Here is a 17,126-nt window from a genome sequence, read left to right on the forward strand (position 1 = left end):
ATGCTTCAGGTTCTTCAGGCCTCTGTCACTCAGGGGCCCTTGGATCATCTTAAAAATTAAACATAGAACTATCTGACATATCCACACATAAACATCTTACTCTTTATTACTCTTACACGTAAATATATTTACATTATTACACTTATACTCAACAAATGTTTACTTTGGTGGCAACTAACAGGAAAACAATTAGCTTCTTTGTGTTACCCCATGGTCTCCCTTGCTTGTGGTACTCATTCCATGGTACTCAGTCCATGGTACTCATTCCATGGTACTCATTCCATGGTACTCATTCCATGTGCGGTGCCACTGCCAAGTGAAGCAGAACTATGACACACACAATAAAGTGCCAACACTCACAGAAAAGCCTTTGACTCACCCTAAAGATTAAAAAAGGAAAAACTAAGAACAACTGGTGAAGTTTAAATTGAAGGGCTTCTACGTGAGACTCAGTGTCACATCACAGTTGTCAAGATCGGGCAGGGGGCAGGAAAAGTCCGCGATCATGAATAATCACCATAAAGGTTGAACATTTAATTACAGCCCTGCTGAATTTCATAATGCATTTTCTGCCACTCAACTCCATGAAAATGTAGCTGGTTTCTAAGGGAGCTTTCGATTTGCCGTCCGCCACGGCCAGTCACCGTCATGGCTCAGACCTTTCTGACGTCACCAAGTTCTTTTAGCAGAGACACAGCACTCCTGTGCTGTATGGCTGAAGCATGAGCTGTGATCCTACATAACTGCTGTTGTCATGCTCATGTCTCAGGTATGGGATAGTGTAGAATCATCATTGCAACGACGAATCCTTCTCTAGTCTAAAGTTATGTCCCGACTGGGTCAATATCATTTGACACCTGAACTTTTTTTAAACTGTTGAGATGCTTCACTAAGGAGCTGATAAAACATCTCATGATGGTCTATCCCTCATGGTTCACAGGATGATGGCCCAGATCCCCTCTGGAGACGTAGGACTGAATGCCAACGGACTGAAAGCAATTACATTTGGCTCCCTCCCCTTTTGCAGACACTATCCCAGAAGAGCATTACAAACAGAGGTGGAAACTATATTTTCCTTCGCTCAATCCTCCTTAGCTCTTTTGATCTTATTCCGGCAACTCATTTGAGCACCTTGCACTGTTTGCCGATAATGAGCCCAGCACTGGGTCAGCACCACAGGACATGCCGTGTGAATGCCTGCCCTCCTGATGTTCGATACTGTCGTCACCAGGGCACAGGACTGGAAAAGGCTGCTGAGATCAGATGCTCCATCATTAACCAAGCTGTAGACCACAGCACGGGTAAACAAGGGCAGCATGACTCTTGCGCTACACTTACCGTACACGGTTCCTCTTCTCTGACGACGCAGAAGACGCGCAGGGTAATTTCATTCATCAAAACTTAATGCGGCGTCTTTTTATGCAAATTGTGGACTCGCTTCTGGGCCAGTGATGACAGGCTTCTCTTTGGAGTTATGCCACACTCCAGTACAACGCTACTGAACCTGGAAGGGATGAGAAGCACCTTTAATGATACTTTATTGATCCCCATGGGAAAACTCTCCTTATACCTCCCCCAACTTGCTCTCTGTTGGTAAGAAGAAGCTGGGCAGCCGCCCACAGCAGTGCCTATGGAGCTGTGGGTTAATAGTCTTGCTCAAGGAGCCAAAAAGGTGCCAAGGCTGGGCTTGAACTAATGACCTTCGGATAGCGGGCACAGAGGCTTCGCCACTGAGCCACACACTGCCCTTGGCAGGAATGATGTGAATTGTTACACAAAGATGCAAAAACATCCCTTATTTCCTAGATTACGGGCCCCTGTAGTACAGGGTTGGCCTCCAACCAGAACCTCCACAATCATCACAGCCATGAAAACAAACATGTCACTCACCCCCCCATTTCCTAGGCTCTCGGCCCAGATGGGGACCCTGAAGGTACTGGGCACCCAGGGGAGCTGACTGGATGGACGAAGACAGCAACAAGAGCAACTCTCTGTCAGTAGACGATGGCAATGGGCCAAACTTCTTGATCAAAATGGGACTAACGCAGCTAACAGCGGTCATCAGTTACAACCAATTGATCGGTCAATCAATCAGAGCATCAGGAAAAGAGTGGAGGTTCACGCCTGAGTGTGTTCGTTAATGGCAAATGTGACACTTTTACACTGACAAACTATCTCAGTAACTGATGCGGGTGGAGCAGGAACCAGGGTCCATAATGGCTTGAATCGGTTGCCTCTGCAGATAAGTAAAATTTAAGAGGTTTTCATAAACATAAATTTTGTGAGAATGCTTTTGTGAAGCCTTCACACAGGTGTTTTCAGCTGCAAATATCTGTCATCACGTGAGGTTTAGATAATGTTTCACAGGAAGATCGGTGAAGTAGATGAGTAAAATTTATGAGTTAATCAGTTTTCCTACTGGTTCCCATCTGTCAAGTAAGAAGTAAATTGAAAATGGAAGAAGAAGTCCATGTATTGTTTGCTGAAGTAATAAATTACAGTGAAATTAAATTAATTGAAGGGGCAGAGAAAAGGAAGGATACAGAACTAAGGGTTTAAAACTAATTACAGCTGAAAATTTGGAATTCAAACTGATTCTCTTTGATGGCGTACAATTACATGATTACGCTATAACTTAATTTCTGTTGGACAAAATGGCTGAATGACTTTGTCAAATAATCTTGTTTTCACTTATTTCTTGTCTAGGGTCCAGTGACCCATCAGACATAATTCTTGTTTGTGATTTTAATGCATTATTATGACCGAATGTAATGGCTGACATTCCGCTTCCACACCCATGATGTTAGGGAATGCTCTGTGTTTAACTGGTAAATGCCAGTAACCAGGACACAGTAATCTCACTGACCGTATTCTCATTATTCCCAGTTATAAGAATAACCATACATACCTGCAGGGTCACACGGGCCTATCCCAGAAGCTACAGGCATGGGGGGGCGGGGGGGGGGGACTGAGAGGGGAGACCTAACGATGACATGGGGGAGAACATGCAAACACCACATATGCAGAGCCAGGAGAGAAACTCAAACTCCGGTCTCCAGATGTGGGAGACGAACCAGCTACAGCACTATCACGCCACCCACAATGTTAATATAAGTTTTATGAATTGGATTTTTTTTATGCTTGGTCCAGTGTGTACATAGAACCTGGTGGAGCAGGGACCTAGGAGAGAACAGTGCTGAAAGGGATCCCTCTAGATCTGCCGGAACTGATTTGGGTGAGATTCCATCAGACGCCCACAAAGAACGGAAAAGGACGATATACAAACAGCCGCATGCAAAGGCCAGGGCGTCGATGGGGGGTGACTGACATCTGCACAGAGAACCAACATGTTTAGACTTTGAAATTGGTCACTCTGCCCCAAGATTAGTCACAGGCGTGGGTTTGAGGCCACTGCTGACGTCCAGGATCATGCCTGCGTCCGCTGGAGAACCTGCTCCCACGGACCTCGCTCCACCCTCTGCAGGCCTCCTGCTGCAGCGGTATCTTCTCTGGCAACGGCGAGATACATCCATCCTTTTGCATATATGGCTGGGACTGCAGCTCCTCTGGCATCGGCATGGTATGGAGAAGTGGGTGGGGGTGTTACTCTCTTGCATGCAAAAATATCAAGTCCTGCCCTCTTGGCTTTGCCTAACAGCTGAACTCCACGGCTACAGAAATAGGTGTTGTCTTGAAAAGGGGGGGGGGGGGGGGGGGGGGGAGGGCGGAAGACCTTGTTACAACACATTATGTAATTATGCCACATTATGTAATGACTTGACGAAGTGTCAGTGGAGTTATCTCCGTTGGTTGTTTATTACATAATGAACATTATTACATTTTCATCATTAAAAAGTGGAAGTCTTGCATTTAGTAATAACCGCAGCAATACGTAATCATTTTTTACAAAATGCAGGGAAATTGTATCATATTGCTTTCAAGCTATTACAGAATGTGGCATATTGATACAAAATGCGGGTGTTATTACATAATGAAGTGAAACTTTGTTACATTTTGTCCAGTTATTACATAATGGGGCATTATTACATAATGCATTGCAACAGGCTTGTTATGGGACGATGATAAACAAATAGGTTGTCTTAATGCATATGGAGATCCAGCAATTTGAGCACACAATCTGGGGGCATTCGTATGAGCTCTGTGTAAGACCAAAGGTGCAAAAAGACTATTCATTTGAGGTCTTGACTGACTGAGGTCAGATCCTACAATCTTAATGTAATGTGTGTTAGTTGAATTAAAAATCAGCGTGATTTGAATGGACCCCAGTGTAATTACTTTGCTATGCACATGACAGATAGCATGTACTAATCTCTTTACCTATTTTAAAGGACAAACCTCACCACTAGGATTAACCTGGAGAAATAATAAACAAGAAAAACTCAATTATAGTTCTAACTTGTATTGATTGTGTTTCTTTGTACTTGGGGATTTGTCAGAACCGGCCTGTTGTGGGACCCAGGGAGCTGGGGGTTAACGGCTTTGCTCAACAACCGACAGGCATGCAGTGGCCAGCTTTGAATTGGCAACTTTCTGATTGCAGATATAGAAACTTAACCCACTGAGCCACACGCTGCCTGCTTTGTCCTCTTCTGAGGGTTTGCACCAGATGATGTTGAGACCACTCACAAAGAAGTTCTGAAAAGGGAGATGGGTATGTTTGAACAAAGATGCAGAGTTTAGTGAGGGAAAGGGATTGTGGGAAAGTGTCCCAGAGATGTTCCAGTTTAAGGGTCAGCTGAACAGGTTTATCCCTCATCCAAGCCTGCCAGCCCACAGACAGGCACAAGTGAGATGGTCCATGAAGTTCAATCTATGATGCTCCCATGTGAAGGGCAAAGACATGCAGGTTTTGGGGAGTGTTAGCACAGAACCACAAGCTTAGTCATCGATGAATAGCCCTCTGATTTTTCAGCATTTGATGGTTTGCAATCATCATTTTATGATGAAAAACACAAAAATTTGTCCCCTTCTTGATGACTGCCACTTTTTTCCAACAGATGGAATACCTGCTCTGTCTACTGATAGTATCTGACATCTAATAGACCAATGAAATTACGTTTTATGAAGTCATCTATTTAACTAGCAATTATGATTATGCTAGTTAACATTTATATTCATGACGGTCATTTGTATGGAATGATTTATATCGCTAATTTTAACAACTTAACTAACACCACTGTTATTTGTGACTACGAAGCAAGATTAGTTTGTTTCTTGTTGAACCTGACTTATTTTCCTTACTGACAACAATCGACGTACGTCCATTTAAAACATTAACCCGTTACTTCACTGACATCTGTGTAAAGATAAGTTTCTCTTTATGGCGCTAAGAGTGACCCATTATGTTGTTTTAGGTTTATTTTCAGAATTTTGTAGTTTCTGAGAAAATTCATTTTTTTCATACTCCCGAGATAATGGATTTTGACGATACGTGTTTTCCATCGGACAGAGGCACCAGCCCTAACAATGGGCTCCCGATGACTGCAAGCCATCGAAAGACTGTAAAACGGAGGTGTGAAGAGCTTCCGCCATCAACTCTGCCATATTCTCCCATTCACATTTAACACTAACACTGTCACGAGAATCAGAGACGAGGCGAAAACTGGTTTTGGCAGCTGTTAGCGATCGGCGTCCGCCTGTTAGCCGTTGCTCTCTGTGCTTACCGTCCTTTTTTAATTGGCTGTGTTATGAGCAACACCGTTGTTTTTTACCGCAGGTGTTTCTCTTCCCTTGGCCTGAAACGCCGCCTGCATGGCGGTTCCAGCACACACCGTCCCTCTCGCTCGGGAAATGCTGCCAGCTTAGGAACAGCCTTGTTGTTTTAACGGCACCGTCAGTACAGTAAAGCATTCTGTGGTCCTGCTTCTGAAATGTGAGAGACATTTACGACACGCTAACGAGAACTAGATTATAAAAGAGCACCTGCAGTCCTTCCTTTTGTAAACTGCGGACAGCGGCAATTTTTATCTTCCGTGCGTTACATGCTGATCACGTAAATGTGGAGATTCTCTGACACACACAGACTGTGTGCTTTTCTGAACTTTGATACTGAAGTACTAAAAAACTATAAAAGTTGTGACTCTACATTATTATAAACAGTGGAGGTAATAATAATGGCAGAACAAATGATGATACAATCAGAACTACATGCCAAGATTTACTTGATAACATCACCCAAATAATTTTTAAATCTTTATTAAAGTACTTTGTATATTTTCACACTGAAAGGCTGCTTAAACATACAATTCAAATGAGTTATTGTAAGTAACAGACACTGATACATGAATCAATTGCAATTCTTTTACAAGTAGAAATTCTCTTACAAGTTTTTAAAACTGCTGAAGCTTTTACACCCACAGTGGGTAGTGGAGATGCTTTTTGTATCAGTAATAAGTGTGAGTCATTGTAGACGATTATACCTGTTACTGACCAAATGCACACATACAGTATATACAAAAACACATCTGTGCTTTGACTCCAAATCAACAACCATTTTATATTATTTCAGCTGCATTATATTGCAAAATGTACAGTAAGGTTACCAGTAAGTCATTGCTGACATTTCAGTTTCCTGTGAACTGTTCGTATCCTCACGACAGTCACAGAACAAAGCCTTTAAAACTGAACATAGTCATTAAGGATATCAGTTTGCTTGAAACCCAAGAGATGCTTCCCAAGCACAGTAATGGCGGGGAAGCGTTCTGCCGCTATCATCATCGTAAACTCGAAGCAGCGGAAATGGGCGAATAACAAACAACTTTTAACAATCATTAACGTAATGAATGCCTGCAATTTGGGTAATCAAATACACTGTAGGCAGTAATTGGATTATGGTGAGGGGATGTTTGTAATGGGAGCCATACATTTTGATGACCTGTATAACATTCTAGGGATTGAGCTTATATATCTCGAAAGGGAAAAGAGCTCATAAGCAGACGTATGGAATACAGAGCACGCAGTGAGGTCTGACTCACAGTTTCATACAGAATTCAAATCTACATGCCTTGTCTTCGCCCAGGAAGAAATGTTTTTCTTGTGTAAAACCGAATACAGTGACATTGATTAACATTAAAGTATTGAATAGATTCACTACTGAATGCAAACATATGTCTGTTAGAATCCCCACGTAGCTCAGCAATCAAACTCAAAAGCTAGAGAAAAAACTAATGAGAAACCCAGACAACCTACTGAAAGAAGCAGCTCTGCACGTCTGTCACTCAGACGCTCCAGGTTGCTCTGCCACCGCATGTGTCCTGCCCAGATTTCGTCGCATTTCTCTCTCGCTGGTTTTCTCGGGCTCTAATGTTGTGTCTCGGCCCAGTTTCCCTGCTGGTGGGTAAATCCTGACAAGGGCAAGGTGGGCAACTGCTGAGGGCAGTGTTGTTGAAGGGGCACCACGGGGCGCCTGCACAAATATGTGAAATACACACACCAATGTGATTGGCTCAGATTTTGTCCACGCCCCCCAAAAATGCCAGAATTGCCACAACCTCTGGCAGCGCCCCCCCCCCCCCAACCCCAAAACCGAAGGTTTTTCTTTGCGACAGTCACTTCCATGTCTCCTGCTTCTCACATGTGGCCCTCATACCTAACTGGGGGGGGGATTAATCATAGGACAGCGCTGATTTTAAAAAGATCAAGGAATGGATGCTTATTGTGTCTATTTAAAGCCCGTTTGAGTGTGGGTGTCAAAGTTCCAGCCTTTGAGTCATATTCAGTCCGCGAGACACTTCTGTCTGCCCCGCATCCTGTTAAATCTGGCACATCGATCGATCAGTTATTTTCCAGTGAAAACTGTAACTTCATTACTCTACCCCCAGCCCCCAGTTGACACATCTTACCATTGGCTTTTTGTAGATTATAGGAATATTGTTTTTTTCTCTCTCTCAACCTCCAGTGGCCTGCTTAAGCTGAAGACCTCTTAGTTAGTGGTCCTGGATCATTTGGCTGTGAGACCTCTACTCCTGCCTATGTTCTCATGCTGGCAGGTGGGCAGCAAGGGGGTGGGCACCAAGGGGGTGGGCACCAAGGGGGTGGGCAGGGTGAAGCAGCGACTTCCATACTGTAGGCTGAAGCACTTAACTTTTGCTGGATGGTGATGTGCGGTAGGTGCCAAACTGGGAGAGGTACTTCTACTCTGCAAATGATGGAAAAGTTACGAGCACTGTGTTCTGGAGCACTGCCAGTATATTAATGTGTTCAAAGAGTAGGGCCTCTCTCCAAATGTTATTGTTCTCAGAATTAGAAAACATTTTTATTTTCAAACAAAAAACAGGAAATGCCTGTTTCGCTTACCTTCATATGTTTAATGAATCCAGCACCATGTCCACTTACATGAATTTGACTTATTTACTTGTCTTAAGCTTTGAATGAAGTAACAGTAAAAAGCCAGGTGCTCTGGGGGTTGGGGTGTGTGTGTGTCTGGGGGGGGGGGTGGGCTTAGTGTGGACTGTTGACCCTTTGCTCTCGATTCTGCTAAGTTTAAAATAGCATAGCTGAGGGCTATGAACACCGTCGGGGGACAACATTCTGTGAGACCAGAACATACAATTGCACTTTACTGATAAGCACATAATTGAACCTGGCTGGTGGATGGAAGAGATAAAAAACACAAACACATAAATAGATTTGCCAATAGCATCTGCTACCAACAAAATGGTTGGGGGAGCATAAAATAACTAAGAAATCCATTTTTTTATCCCGCATTGAACTAACCTAGGATAATCTTCCTTCCTTCCTTCCCATATTTTTTTCTTGTTGCAAAAATAGCAGTGTCTCAGCATGAAGGATTTCGGTTCAATATATATATAAAAAACTGGCACTTTACGCATAAACCACAGGGGCAGGGGGATGAGGAAGTGTGACTGTCACCTTAAGAAAACAGACTGACCGGGTGTGCAGAGCCCCCCGTGGTTTATACCACAGAAAATAAATGTTTACCCCCGAGGGAGGGGAAGGCCAGTCCTCGGAGGATGTATACGGAAATAAACAGAGGCTTAGCGGATGCAGTCTGCGGATGGTGACGACCGGCACATTTGCATTGCTCAGTGCTCGGGTTTGGCAGCCACTTTGCAGCTTACAGGATGGTGCAAATGATGCGTGCATTAAACACGCGTGAAAGACAGGAGACATGACCAGAAAGTGCAGCCCGTCCTGCTGCAGGGCTGTTACCTGCATGAAATTCTGAGATGTTGCCATTATGCAATGAAGACACCGTTTGTTTATTGGATTTCGGAAGAGTTTTCACATCTAATAGCTTCATGGCACAGACAGAATCTGATTTGACATTCTGATACAGACTGGTTTCTTAAATATGAGGAGATTTGATTGCTCCAGGAGTCAGACGTGTTCTTCCGTGAGACTATACACAAAAGAGTCACTTGTGCTCTTCTGGGATCAAGGGGAAACCTGGAATACCTCTGGATGTCAGTGACCCCCTGGTTTTATCAAACGTGACTCTGTGTGGCAGCTGGGTAATGGGGAACCTGTTTATCAGAACTAGAAAAGCTTAATAGATCCCGGAGGAACGTTGCTTCTGTTACAACTGCACAGAAAGACAGAGACAAAAAAAAGACACTTCATAACAAAATTAAGAGCGAAATATTACACACTCAAAAATCAGAATAAACACAATTATATATATATATATATATATATATATATATATATATATATATATATATATATGTAGATAGATAGATAGAACTATGTAACTAGTTTACTATGTGACTAGTTCATTGTTCATTTCAATTAGCTAGTTGCTGTACAGCTGACGTGTTTGACGAGGTGCATTTTATTCTCACAGCAGTCACTCACAGAGCCGGTACTTATGCTAATTCATAGCCATTGTATCCTAAATAGGAATTGGCTGTCTGGAATGTCCCCAGGAACCAATCAGATGCTTGGAACTCCCGGTGGCCCTTATACCATGAAGTTCTCACCAATGTTGTGACAGGAGCAGTCCAGGATTCGGGGGCTCAGATTTCTCAAACTCGACCAATCAGTTAAAGTATGATAGTAATGTGTTAAAAACAGCGGCCTAATTTGGTCCTACTATTCCAGAGCTTGAAGTTTTCCCTGGGAAAGTCCATGTTCATCTGCAAAAACAAATAACAGGCGTTTGCCAAGTTGAGGAGCCAGTAAGCATCTGAAAGCCAAATAAGCACAATAATTCTTTTCTATTTGTATCTCTAATCTTAACTCTTCCAGTCATTCCTGTGACGGAACCTGAGTAACATTTGCTCGCTCATGTGATCAGTCTCAGTTGCAGGGCTGCTAGTTGCTCTGTGGGCCTTTCAAGCCCTGTCACATGACCTCCCATGGCAATGACCTCATCGCTGTGGCCTAATCCCTGGTCATAATGTGTAATTATCTGACCAGGCTTCACTGCTCACCTCCCTCCAAACACAGCATTCATCAAGCTCCTTTTTCAAAACACAGATTACCACGAGATTTCGGTCAGTGCTAACCGTGTTCGGCTTACTTTGGCTGCTACCAACAAAATGGTTGGTCTCCAGCCAGCAGGATGAGCATTATCACTGCACCTATACTTTCAAAAGCAATTTTCAAATCCAGTGAAAATAATGATAGGACAAGTTTTCGTTCTTAACAAAATCACCAGCCATGCCTAATGCAATCGCACAATTCTTCTGTTTCCGCACCATTGTATTTGATATGCTTTACATATTATACATTTTCCTCCATGTAGCGGCATCAAACCAGCAAAATCGACAGTGAGATCTGCATTGTTTGCTTCACAGGTCCCACAGTTTACAAATTAACTGAAACACAAATGAACTAATTAGGCCTGTCATCTGATGAAGACCTTGTTTTCCTTTAACAAGGGACCGGGGGGATGTTTCCACAGAAACCCGCTGACCCGCGTTGCGCACGAGCATCGTGATGTTGTGGTGCGCAAGGGTCCGCCGAACCCCAGAAAGTAACAATCAGCAGCACGCAGTGGCGCAGCAAGCAGCAACATGCCCATGAGTGGCGGGGGGGCTGCCTGTGAGGAATGCCAGTGGGGACGCAGCTGGAGGACACTAATCACTCCAGCGAGGAGGCGGGATCACATTCCTCGACTCGGCTGACAACCAGCACCATGGGTAGGAAGATGCAGTGGGTGATCAGTGAAGAACCAGACTGTGCTGCTCGCTCAGTTCCTGGACATAGACTGCCGCCTCCCATCTGTAACAGCCACGACCAAGACGCGCGCCCGGATTCCTGTCAATCAGAGCTAGATAAGTTAAGTTCTCCCCAAACGAGCATGATGGGTCGAACGGCCGCCTCTCGTTTGTAAATTTCTTTTCTTTTTACGTTCTTAACCATACGGGCATTTTGGCAGGTGCACAGGGGCAACATGTCCTCAGGGGGGCGCCAAGCAGAGCATTTCTGAAGTCCGTGAGCCACCAATCAGCTCCCTTTCTGCCGTGTGGTCATTTGCATAATAAATGACTGTGCTGCTAGTTACTGTTAGTGTTATCAAGCTAGCACGAATCAAGATGGACAGGCATCAGCGACTTAGAGGGTGTGCAAGAAGAAAATGTAAAAAAAGAGCGTGGGGGGGGGTCCTTATAGGGCCCAGGGGCTCTTAATATGGCCCTATGTAGGACATGGGGCCGGTTTCTCTGGGAGGGAAGTAATCTGTCTTCAACCCTCTGTGGCTCCCCCCACTATTTTGTTAAAAAATAAGACCCTACAGAGGCCTCCTTTTCTCATTACAGTACAAATTCTTTTTCTCAAATCATACGCATTCAAAAACATGCAGCGATTTACGTTCATGTGATCCGATTGTGGTGAGGTTGAGTACTGCATGCAGACCCATGGAGCTGGGTTTTTTAGAACCAGGAACAAATTTCCCTACAGCAAAGTATATAATCTCCTTTTTCTGTGAGTATGAAAGATACACCGGAAAACGGTGTGGTCTTTCATTCACACGGAGCTCCAGTTTTTTCAGCCAGTAAGAAGCCACAGCCCATGCAGTCCTGCAAGGCTGCTCCACATATCTTGGCAAACAGAAGCTGCTCTGTTTGTCCAGCCCACTGGTTTATATCTTTGCTCCTTGGCTAAAGGGCACCTTTATTTATTATCTTGTGCTTTTTTTATGCGCCTGGTTGCTGTCCTATCAAATCATGTTTCCCCTGAAAAGTATCATGGTTCCTTCATTTCAGACCCTATTCCTTGTCCCATTACATCATGTGGCTCCCTTCACCCGAAATGCACATGGCACTTTGCGGATCACCGGCGCCACACGGCTTCCCTGCTCACCTGGGCTTTCGTTCTCTCTAACTCTGTCACCGTGTAAAGCCTGTGGGTGAGAGAAATGTTTCCTGCACAAGACGATCTTCTTACATGCCCACAATCGCATTTCCCTGCTCCATTAGCAACGCGTTCTTCTAACTTAATTCTTCCTGGACTTATCCACCAATTCATTTACTAGTCAGGAAAATCAATATGCGTAAAAGCATCGAGGTTTGAGGACCTTTTATTCAAACCTCAGAATTAGATCAGGTTGTCCATTTGTTGCTCCTGATGTGGCGGGAAGGCTGGAAAATAATTATTTTGTGTCTTTCTCTTTGTTTGAGATTTTCTTTTTCATGTAAGAATCCAACAGAAGTACAGGATCAGTCAGATACAATACAACCAGATATCTTGGCTCCACCTCCTCTAGTTGCTTGGACCCGCCTCCTCTACATTCTGATTGGTTATCTCTCTGAAGTTTTCATTCTGCCCTCAGAACATTTTTGTGGAAGTAAAACTCCCATGAGTGTTTCCTTCAGGTACAACTCTGGGCTTCTTCAAAGCTACATGTAGATGTACTGGCGCATTTTCCATTGCCGCATGTGAACTTTCCGGAAGAGCTTAGCCCTGTCCAGCTCTGGAGGATTGTAGTATGGAAACCACCGGGTTTAGCCTTTTTGACTCTTGGTGTTGGGAGTGTTTAACGGATAATAAACTGATCAATGTCAGGTCAAAATAAGGGTAAAAATCACTCTTAGCTACCTGAGCTCCGGGCACATTAACAGATTTCAGTTTAGTTCCAATTCTGCTGTGTTTGTTTTCTCAGTAAAGTGGTCGGCTTCTGCAGGAGAAATTTCTAATGAGGCTCAGTGAGATGAAACGCTTTGATGCCAAGATGTTCAGCAGAATTATGAATAGCCTCGACATGTTCATAGCGTTCTTTTATTCCACCCTGAACTCGTAATGAGACAAGGAATTTGAGCTTCCTCTATTTGATTATGGGAAAACGAATATCCACTAATGTCTAACATCTTGATGGAGCAACAGCCATCAGTGTCGAGAGTGATTGGCTTGATACGTCATGTAATGCACACGCTGCTACCCTATCAAAATGAGCATGAGAGATATGTGGCTTCATTTTTTTCTTTTTTCTTTCTTTTTTCTTCTTTTTTCCTTTTTTCTCCTTTTTTTCTCCTTTCTTTTTTCTCTTTTTTTCCTTTTTTCTTCTTTTTTTCCCCTTTTTTTTTCCTTTTTTTCAATGGGAAAGACAGGCGGGGCGTAATTGCTCCGGATGAGCCTGAGATCAAACTAGAAAAATGGAACGTCTGGAACCTGGAATATTTGGTGGAGCAGTGGAAGAAAATGGCGCTAATATATAGTTGTTATTAAAGGCATTACACTCAGATGAGGTGATTATGGCAGATGGGAGCCACAGTGAAACCAATGCGGCATCTTTGCGTGTGTGTGTCTGTGGGCCATTTTCTCTGTGGGTGTGTGTGAGCCCGTCTGCACGTGTGTGCACATACACGCACAAGGCGCCGCCCGTCTGGCTTCCTGAGCGCCAGATAAAGCCAGCTGACTCATCTTCCCAAAACTCTTTCACTTTTTCACTGTCCCCAAGCGCACAAGCATGAGATAATTAAAACATTTTTGTTTCTTTCTCTCTGATCTTCACCCACTAATTTGTCTAATACTGCCATCTAATTTGTGGCTTTCTCACTTCTTCCTTGCTGTCACAGGCCTAAATCTCCGTGGGTATTTCACTCTGACGGGCCACAGCAGCACAGCCCAGATGACGGTACCCTCTCATCAGTGCCTCCTGAACCAAAGGGCTCATTTGATTGCAGGTGCATAATTTTCTGCACCCGCCACATCGTTCATTATGTGCTTTGCAGTCGTTTAGATTACCATCCCTCTTTGTGTGCGTGCGTGTGTGTTTGTGTGTGTGTGTGTGTGTGTGTGTTTGTGTGTGTGCGTGTGTGTGTGTGTTCGCGTGTGTGTTTGTGTGTGTGTGTGTTTGTGTGTGTGCGTGTGTGTTTGTGTGTGTGTGTGCGCGTGTGTATGCGTGTGTGTGTGTGTTCGCGTGTGTGTTTGTGTGTGTGTGTGTTTGTGTGTGTGCGTGTGTGTTTGTGTGTGTGTGTGCGCGTGTGTATGCGTGTGTGTGTGTGTGTGTGTGTGTGTGTTTGTGTGTGTGTGTGTGTGCGCGTGTGTGTGTGTGCACATTCTGCAACAATTCTGTTATTCTCATCTGCAAAAATGTATTTATTTATGTACTACAGCAATATTCTGTTTTCAGGATATTCTGTTTCTACACTGTGTACGTTTTACATTTGCTTGTGCCATGTATACTAGTTTGTGTTATGTCTACTGTCTTTGGGCTCTATTCGTATGATCATCTGTGCACTACGGTTTTGCTACTGTAGGCACCAGAATTTCCCCTTGCGATCGCTAAAGTCCAAATTCTAAAGGCAAATTCTGACAAAGCTGGGGACTGAACTGAGCTTTTGGTTGCAAGCTAAGCTCCCTTGATCCATTTTACTCCCTGTTTTATGAGTCAGCACATTGACGTGGGCACCCAACTTGTCAGGGCAGTAAGAGTATCGCGACGTCAGGGAGCTGAATCCTTGAATACTCTCATGAATGGCCGCAGTGTGCAATAAAAACATTATTTATAGTCTATTCAGAGTAACTGGTCTGAATATGCAGTAGGTAACTCTGAGAGGTACCTATACTGTCATAGTAACTGAACAGCAGCTACCCAACTAACAATTTTTCATTCCAAGAATATTTACTGAACGTTACTGTTAAGGTATTGGAACGTTCGAAGTCTCCAGTTTTCTTGATGTTCCCAGAACACATATAGCACTTTTATAAAATAACATTTTATATATATATATATAAACCACACTTTTCAACATTAATTACAATAAAAGGTTTTTTCAGGGTTTCATGGTGGTGCAGTGGTTAGCACTGTTGCCTCACACCTCTGGGACCCGGGTTCGCGTCTCCGCCTGGGTCACATGTGTGTGGAGTTTGCATGTTCTCCCCATGTCGTCGTGGGGTTTCCTCCGGTTTCCCCCCACAGTCCAAAAACATGCTGAGTCTAATTGGAGTTGCTAAATTGCCCGTAGGTGTCCATGTGTGAGTGGATGGTGTGTGAGTGTGCCCTGTGATGGGCTGGCCCCCCATCCTGGGTTGTTCCCTGCCTCGTGCCCATTGCTTCCGGGATAGGCTCCGGAACCCCCGAGACCCAGTAGGATAAGCGGCTTGGAAAATGGATGGATGGATGGTTTTTCAGGTTGTTCAGTTTTATGGTGCAGACACTGACAGATCCTTTGTTAAAATATAAAATGTGGAAATAACGTTGCATTGACGTTATAATAACATTCGCTGCCGACGTTGAGAAGACCTTCATATAACATTGGCTAAAGTTCTGGGAACATTCCCAGTTAGCTGGGAAAATAAAACAGGACGCTACCTTCAGCACCTCACTGCATACTACGCCCCATCATGGTGTTCACTAGGGGCGTTCCCTCTCTCCATCTTTTGCTCTCTCTCTCTCTCTCTCTCTCTCTCTCGATCTTTCTGCCTGTCTCTTCATCATCTCATCTTTTTTGTGCTCAGCCAGAGCAAAGGTGACTCATTGCTTTAATGCCAGGTGTTTCGTGGGTTTCGTAGTCATTTTGTGACTGGAAATCCCAGGCTGTCACACACGGGCCGTTACGCAGGCCTGGAAAAATCCACAGAGGCTCAAACATAAGAGGATAATGAATTAGCATTGTGTTTGGCCTGATGAACAGAACATAGTGGAAGAGTCCCAGAGAATCCGAGGTGGCAAGAGGAGCCCCTTCAATTTTGGTCTTGAAACCCTGTGTGTTGGGCTTCATGGATCTCATTGTTCTGTTATTACCTCCAACTGTATTATGCTCCTGGAGTCCGGGGCAGTGTGAAACACGAGTCCGTAAATACCCTGAAATGCCACAGGCCCACCTGGCTGACCCAGAGCATTGGGCCGCCTGGTTGTTTCATCTAAGGAACACAAACGGTAGAGCAGAATATCATTAAAAATGTTGTTGTTAGTAATTTTTCATAGGCTTATGAAATGTCTTCATGTGGTGTATTGCTACTGTCAATAAACATTGCAATTCTGTACAGACTAATGCTCTCCTGGAAATAATGGGGAGGGGGGGGGGGGTTGGAATAAAAAACACAAAAATTAATTTGCAGTACAATATTTATGCAGGCAATTGCATTGTTTGATTTCTGTTGCTAACACTTCGGGCAATGCAATAAATCCGGCTCATAATCCAACCCTTCTCCTTTGGAATCTCGCCAAGCTCCTGGTTCATTGTCTTGTTTGTTTGACTACATGTGTCACTGATCTTATGAACCACCAGGTGGCATACTGGTTAAAGCACGAAACCTGTGATTGAATAATGTGTCTAAGCGTAAACATTCTCCCTTTTGTTCACTAATGTTGGCTGAATTAAATTTGATGGACTGCTTAACCAAGAGGTGCTTTTCAGGAGTGTGTGAATGTGTGTGTTTTGCACTTAAATGCTATGGTTCTGTAATACTATCCCACTGACCATTCCTATGACCCACCTGCTGCCTGTGCCGGTGGAGCAGATGAGTCAGAATGACACACTTATGACTCCTGAGGAAAAGGTCTACGGAATTATTGGCAGGAGATGGCCAGGGGCGCGTTTCAAGTGTTCAAGGTAAACATCTGGTTAACTTTTCACTTAATATACTGGTTCCTGATCACATGTCCACTTGTTTGTGGCACGTATGCTTGAGACCCAGGAGAACTGCCTTGTGTGTGTTGGTCCCCTTATTTCCGTTAGTGGCATTAAGGGGCAGAT

The sequence above is a fragment of the Brienomyrus brachyistius genome, chromosome 18, assembly GCF_023856365.1.
Source record: "Brienomyrus brachyistius isolate T26 chromosome 18, BBRACH_0.4, whole genome shotgun sequence".
Lineage (NCBI taxonomy): Eukaryota > Metazoa > Chordata > Actinopteri > Osteoglossiformes > Mormyridae > Brienomyrus > Brienomyrus brachyistius.